The 7,472-nt window shown below is 34.8% G+C and overlaps 1 long non-coding RNA gene across 1 annotated transcript; it reads right to left on the bottom strand.

Annotated features, from left to right (window-relative positions):
- Positions 1–1,496: 1,496 nt before the first annotated feature.
- LOC107811455 (uncharacterized) lies at positions 1,497–5,941 on the bottom strand. Its single transcript, XR_001653919.2, has 2 exons — positions 4,029–5,941; positions 1,497–1,788 (listed from the first exon to the last, which is right to left on the bottom strand). It is a non-coding gene; the product is annotated as an uncharacterized LOC107811455 (long non-coding RNA).
- Positions 5,942–7,472: the final 1,531 nt, after the last annotated feature.

The raw sequence follows: 7,472 nt of genomic DNA, 5'->3' as shown, positions 1-7,472 counted from the left end.
GCCACCTAACCCAAAAATGACTAAGAGTCATTGTTTGGAAGTGGCAAGGCTGCCATGTTACTTTGGGTGGGGGGGTTGATCTTATTATTTAAATTCATTAATTAATTAGCTAGTGTTTCGGTACCCGATAATTAGTCAATTACTCAAATATTTTAGAATTATCTCAACTATTTAAAATACTACTCATTTTTAATATACTTTATACATCATACTATCATGGTCATATGGTACCTTCTATGGTACTAGTTCATAAACATCGAGTATTATCGCTTGACCCGTATTTTGTCCTAAATCGGCCACCTTCACCGAAACTCGTTTTCTTTAATTCATATACCCTTTATCCTTCATGACACTTACTTATCGCTTGTTATAAATAGCATAAATACGTTAGCCTCAAGATAATCTCATCCCCGAGTCTATGTCGATTAACTGAAGATGAAATTTTAGCGTACAAAAACGCGAGATGTAACAAATCTAATTTATAATTTGTTTATAACATGCACTTTGGCTGGCATTTATCAATTATACAACATGTGAAAAAATAATAATTCATTAATAAGACTTAGATCGGATGTCTAACTAATTTTCTGTTATGAACCGTAATTGTCCAACCAACTTGTATATTAAAATTTATAAACTAAGTCAGATATGAAATCAGTTAATCCAAAACATGAAACAAATATTATATGAAAATTAATAGAATTTTGTAAGATATCAAATATAAAATCAGTCAAGTCAAATACAAAATATGAAACAAAGAATTATATAAAAATTAATAGAATTTATAAGTTAAAGAGCACATAAATTTAATTACCTTATATTTTAAAGCAAAACCATTATCGAAAAGAAAGCTTCCATGATGGGTTACAACACACTAATCTTGTAACATATGCCTACAAATATTACGTACAAATTAAAGACAATGTATAATAAAAATTACTTTGGCATTATATTCAAAATTCTAATAAAGCATGCGTATACAAAACTTAACTACTTGTCACACCTCCTTTTTTCTAAGGGGATAGGGAGTTTACCAATTAAAGTGACATTAATCGAAATGAGATTAATTATTAAATTAAAGTTGCCATTTGGAATAATTTTATGGTGTTCCAAGTCACCGGTTTATTTTAAAATTCCAAATCGAGGAAATTGACTCTATTTATGGTCTGCGAACACAGAAGATCGGGTAAGGAATTTTGTTAATCCGAAAAAAGGTGAGAGGCACTCCCGGATTCTGTGGTTTTAGCATAGTCGCTTTTAATCATACCTGGCTTAATTAATTATCTAATTACTTATTTTTAGAACCTATGTACCTTTACTTTTTACCGCTTTTGTCACGACCCAATTTTAAAATATTGGTCGCGATAGCGCCCAACACCGAGGTTAGGCAAGCCAACCTTAATCAACTAGTGGGTTCTATTTATATTACCAAAACATTTCCAATATTTATTGAGATTAAATTTAAAACATTCAATAATAATGAATAGTTTAGGCAATTTAAAAACTAAAGTGACCAACTGATATTATAATTAAGTGATTACATTCCAAAAGAATAGTCTACTAATGTGTGTGTGAAGACCTAGAGTCACAAGTATATGGGCATTTAGTAGAATATACAAAAGAATATGTTTATCCTACTGCTTGGAATAAAATATACAGCCAAAAAAACAAAAGAGAGACTCCATCATGCTGCTGAACAACATCGGAAAGGAGCATCTCACCGTGGAATCTCGGCCAAATATCAAGAATGCGCACCAGACGGGTAGCTAGATGCACCTGTCTCAGATCCTGTACAATTAAGTACAGAAGCGTAGTATGAATACATAAACAATATGTACCCATTAAGTATCCAGTCTAACCTCGAATAAGTAGTGACGAGGGGTCGACTTGACACTTACTAGGGTCACTAAATTTAATAATATGAAGTTCAATATTTCAACTCACAATGTACATAGATAGCAACAAGTTCAAATAAGAAATAATACTGAAAATCCTCTCATCAAATTAATAAATCTAGGCATTTCCTTCATTTAAAACAAGTGGTCTTTCAAGCAATAAATCATACGGATTATAAGAGGTTACGGTTCCATTATCACACAATCACTACCGAGGACGTTTGGCCTGATCCAACATAAAAAGTAAAACGTGCACTTCCGAGGGTCGAATGGCCCGAACCATATATATACAATTACCAACCTACCGAGGCGAACGGCCTACTCACATGAGAGTAGTGGAAATAATCACCCCGCTTGCAAAATATACTTGCGACGCGGTTAAGTATAAATACAACTTAAATATTTCCTTAATTCTTTTCCAAATAATTATTTACTTGAAACCCTTGAAATCTTGACATCCTCGACGAAGTTTCAATCAATGCAATTCAACAATTTATAATTATATAACAATACCCACAAGGCATGGTGTAAGCCTAGAGCTACCCAGACATAACAGGAATAGTAGCTATGTACAGACTCACGTCACTTCGTGTGTACGTAGCATCCACAATCGAATCACATATTAATTAAGTTCACCTATGGGGAGATTTCCCTCTTACAAGGTTAGAAAAGAGACTTACCTCACTTCACGGTCTACTTTTCGGTCCAAGATTAAGCCCAAACCCTCAATTTGGTGCCAGATACTCCACAACTATCCAAATAGCATAGAAACTAATCAATATAGGCTTAAAAGTTTATATCCCAACCATTAGAGTGATTCACCAATCCAAATTACAAGATTCCTAAAATTCATCCCCGGGCCCACGTGCCCAGATTTCGAAGTTCTTTGAAGAAAGTTGTTACCCATAACCTAAGGATCGAGAATATATGATTTTCACTCCATTTCATAATAAATTTCGTGGTTAAATCTTATTTTTATTAAAACCCTAGGTTTTACTCTAATCCCAAAATTTTTACTAATCTTGGTGTGTTAATCTACACAAAAACCAAGTATTAAACTCACATTAAGTAGGAGTAACTTACCTCACGAATGCTAGGTTCAAATTCCCTCTTTGGAAGCTCCCAAATCGCCCAAGAATAGAATGAAATGTGTCAAAATGACACATTTCCCGTATTAAATCAAGGCACTGCCTTCAGCGATTTCCGCACCTGCGGTTAGGGGACCGCATCTGCAGTGTAGGGGCCGCTTCTGCAGAAAAGGAGCCGCATTTGCAGTTCCTAGCTCCTCCCCTTGGGCCGCACCTGTGAAGGGTCGACCGCTTCTACGGTCTCGCACCTGCGGCTGGCCAAACGCCGGTGCGATTATGACAGCAACCTGGAGCTTCAGCTCTTTCCAAATTTTCCTAACTCAACTTGAGCCTCGTTCGATTGACGCTCGGGGGCCTCCGGGGCCCCGCCCAAATATACCAATAAGTTTAAAATCATAAAACGGACTCATTCGAACCCTTGGAACGCCCGAAACAACGCTAAATCTAAGAATCACCCCCTAAAACCAATTGAATCAAACTTATGAACTTCAAGTTCTTCAATTTACTTCTAACGCGCCGAAACGTACTTATACTACTCAGATTAACACAAAATTTTGCGTGCAGGTCTTAAATGACACTACGGAATGATTTACGATCTCGAAATTCCTTTCGGACCTCGATAACATAAAAACCCGCTCCAAACCAAATATTTAAGAACTTCAAAATCCTTAAGGAATCAACTTTCACTATTAGGTACCAAAACGCTCCTAGGTCATCCAAAATCCGATGCGGACATATGCTTTAGTCTGAAATCATTATACAAACTTGTTGGAACTTTAAAATCCAGATTCCGAGGTCGTTTAAACGCTGACCGAAATCAAACTTGGCCTTTTAAGCCAATCTTAAGGAACCAAGTGTTCCGATTTCAACCCAAACTCTTCCAAATCCCGAACCAACCATCCCCGAAAGTCATAAATTAGTAAAAGCAAGTACAAAAAGTCTTATTTAAGGGAACGAGGTTCTAGAAAGCAAAACAACTGATCGGGTCGTTACATTCTTCACCTCTTAAACAAACATTCGTACTCGAACGGGTTTAGATTCATACCTGAAGTGTTAAACAAGTGTGGATATCTACTCCGCATATCCTCCTCGCACTCCCAGGTCGCCTCCTTGACTGGTTGGCCCCTCCACTGGACCTTTACCACAGAAAACTGGTGATCCTGTCTATCAACAGTGGCAATTGGCTCCTCCTCATAGCCCAAGCTCTCATCTAGCTGAATAGTACTGAAGTCTAACACATGAGACAAATTTGTGTGATACCTCCCAAGCGTACATGTACACAATTAATCATGCTTTATTATTTTGTTTTTGGCCAAAGTCATGCAAACGCGTACCTTGATTTATTTTTAGGATCATAATTATGTCACACAAACGTGTACATAATCACGAAAATAGATTAAAAACGTGCCTAAAGCATTCTTCACATATTTATAAGTTGATCTTTCCTAAGTTTGAGATTATTTGAGGCCATAGATTATGGAAGTCATTTGTGAAAAATGGGTTAGCTATTGATTCATTAACAAATTCAAATCCCTACGACCTGTCAACAATTGTGCGTTCATCACCACTAAAACATTAATCAACTTTCACTTTAAACTTGACAAGAGGACAAAATTAATGCATAAACAAAATACATTCTATGTAGACACATAAGAGAACTTTCCAAATATAAGAATTCACTATCCATAAATTTGTCCTATACCATCAAACCAAAGGAAAGAGTGCCTCGGTCGTCACTTCTTACATAACAGCCTAAGACACATATCTTTCTCCATTTAAAACCTAGTAATTTGAAACTGACTGGACAAGTTCAAAGAGACTAACCTTCAAGCTTCGCCATCCATATTTTAGGAATTACCCAATAGATGTTAACACATCCATCTTATAAGAACAGATGAAAATAAATGCAGAACGAACAAAATAGCTAAAGCACGTCATGAGTGTAAACTATATATGCAGTTTTTCAACACACAAGTGACAACTAAAGTCTTGTAAAGCAAATACTATAAAACGGTAAGGCGCTTACTCAAAAAATCCATTCGGCAATTGACACCATTAAGTCTATTTTTTCTTTTAAGAAAAATCTATCCAAACAACATTTGAACAAAATTATACAAATAACAAACTTCTAATTTATTATGTACTTATCATGCTCTTAGTGAAACAGTAATTACCAGAAAAGGACAGACCGATTTTAGCTTAATTATACTGAAAATACCCAAACAATTCATTATTGCCTAAATCAAAAACTCAAGATAGTGATGGTAGAAGCATACAATTTGCAAGATTAATTTTGAAATAATTAAGAACTAATAACAATTTTATCCATAACAGAATTTCAGCCAAAATCGAGAATATTTCAATATATAACCCCAAACATTTTAGAATTCTATTTTATAGATTTGGTAGATAACTACACAAGAATCTGACATACTTGACAATTGGAAATCGGCAGGAACTGACCAAATAAAAGTCTGAAATAGAGGATTAAAGTTCCAGCACCAGCAAAGAAAAGGAACAATAACGAAACTCCTTAGCAAACACAGAGAATCGATGCCAAAAACCAAAAGAAGTCGAAGTCAGTCCCTCAAATTCCGACTTCCCCCCGCCCCCTTTTTTTTTGCTCGAAACATTTTTTAAAAGATTTTTCTAGATTTCTTTTAATTGCAGAGTGTTTCTGCATTGCGTCTGTGGGGCGACAAACTTGGGCGTGTAAAGCTATGGGCTTTTAGGCTATTTTTATGGTTTAAAAATGGGGTAACAGTGGTACCTATTTTAAGGAGAAAAGGGAGGTGTTTGGGTGGTGGATTGGCTACATGGTTTTATGATTGAGTTTAATATAAAACTTTCATGTATTTCTCTTGAGGAAGAAGAGGGAGGGACGGCTGTCTTGAGAAGATAAAGGGATTAGAGTGGCTAGATTTTTTTGTTTAAAGGGGAAGGGGTATGTCGGTATCTGATTTTGGGGAATTAGGGATGGGGTGTTTTAATGAATAGGGGGTTTGGGCCAGGCGGGTTGGGCATGGTACTGGGTTGGGGCAGATTGTGGGAATTTAAGGCAATTGGGCCAAGAAAATTGGCCCAGTCCGAATTAGATTCTAAAGTAATCTTTTTCCCTTTTCATTTGTTTGTTTCTTTTCTTTTTAATTAAAATCAGGGAATTTGCATCTATACCTGCTTTTTTGGTCACATTTTAACTTGTGCCCACTTTGCAAAAAAACTTGCAAACGTACCCACTTTTTTGCATAACTTCAGCATACGAGGCTGAAGTAGCAAATGCAATCACGCAAAACTTTAGCATTCTTGTAGACGGGCCTGAAGTAGCAAAGGCAATAAGCTGAAGTTTTTTTGTCCTGGATAAGATGCTGAAGTTATTTAGTTCATTTGTAAAAACTTCAGCACCAAAATAGCTGAAATATTTTTGTCCTGGATTCATTAGTTTTGTCATAAAGCTTTTTCAAAAACATCAGCAGAAGATGCTGAAGTTATTTAGTTCATTTGTAAAAACTTCAGCACTATATAACCTAAAAAAAATTGTCCTGGATTCATTAGTTTTGTCATAAAGCTTTTTCAAAAACTTCAGCAGAAGATGATGAAGTTATTTAGTTCATTTGTAAAAACTCCAGCACTATATAAGCTGAAGTTCTTTTTGTCCTGGATTCATTTGTTTTATCATAAAGCTTTTTCAAAAACATCAATAGAAGATGTTGAAGTTATTTAATTCATTTGTAAAAACTTTAGCCTTATATAAGCTGAAGTTTTTGAAAAAGCTTTCTAACATACTAGATAAATAATCACCTTACTCTTTCATAGTGTATTACTTCTATAAAATAATCAGATTGCCAACAGTATCTAAAATCATAAATTTTGGAAACAATAAACAAAAAAAGAACAGAATTACGTTGAAATATTCACAAATTATTGTCTACTAACTTATGTAATTATTTATAATTTGTTTTTAAATAATCTGATAAACATACTTATGGCAATTATCCCATGAACTGAAGCAGCAGCAGCAAAAGAAGAAGAAGAAGAAGAAGAATAAGAAGAAGAAGAAGAAGAAGAAGAAGGAGGAGGAGGAGGAGGAGGAGGAGGAGGAGGAGGAGGAGAATGAGGAGGAGAAAGGGGGCTGAAGTTATTTAAAAAGTGGGTACAAGTTAAAACTTTTTTAAAAAATGGGTATAGGTTAAATGAGGGCGACCAAATAAGGCGCCCCGTGCAATTTTTACATTAAAATCCTAACTTAATGTCAATTTTCAAAATTAAACCTAATTTACTAATTAATCAACTTAACACTAATGAAAGGAAATTACCAAATTAAAACTAAAACTAAAAATGTAAAAATGACCAATGTATTCTCTTCTTTTTGTGATTTTCAATTATTAATTAACGTATTAAATCCTAAATGCAAATAAAAACCAAAAATGCTATGCAATAAAGATTTGGGCATTTGTGTGATATTTTTTTTTATGATTTTAAGATATTAAAT

The sequence above is a fragment of the Nicotiana tabacum genome, chromosome 3 (genome assembly GCF_000715075.1).
Source record: "Nicotiana tabacum cultivar K326 chromosome 3, ASM71507v2, whole genome shotgun sequence".
NCBI lineage: Eukaryota > Viridiplantae > Streptophyta > Magnoliopsida > Solanales > Solanaceae > Nicotiana > Nicotiana tabacum.
Note: the sequence above shows the minus strand (reverse complement) of the source record. Positions and strands in the feature narration are given on the sequence as shown.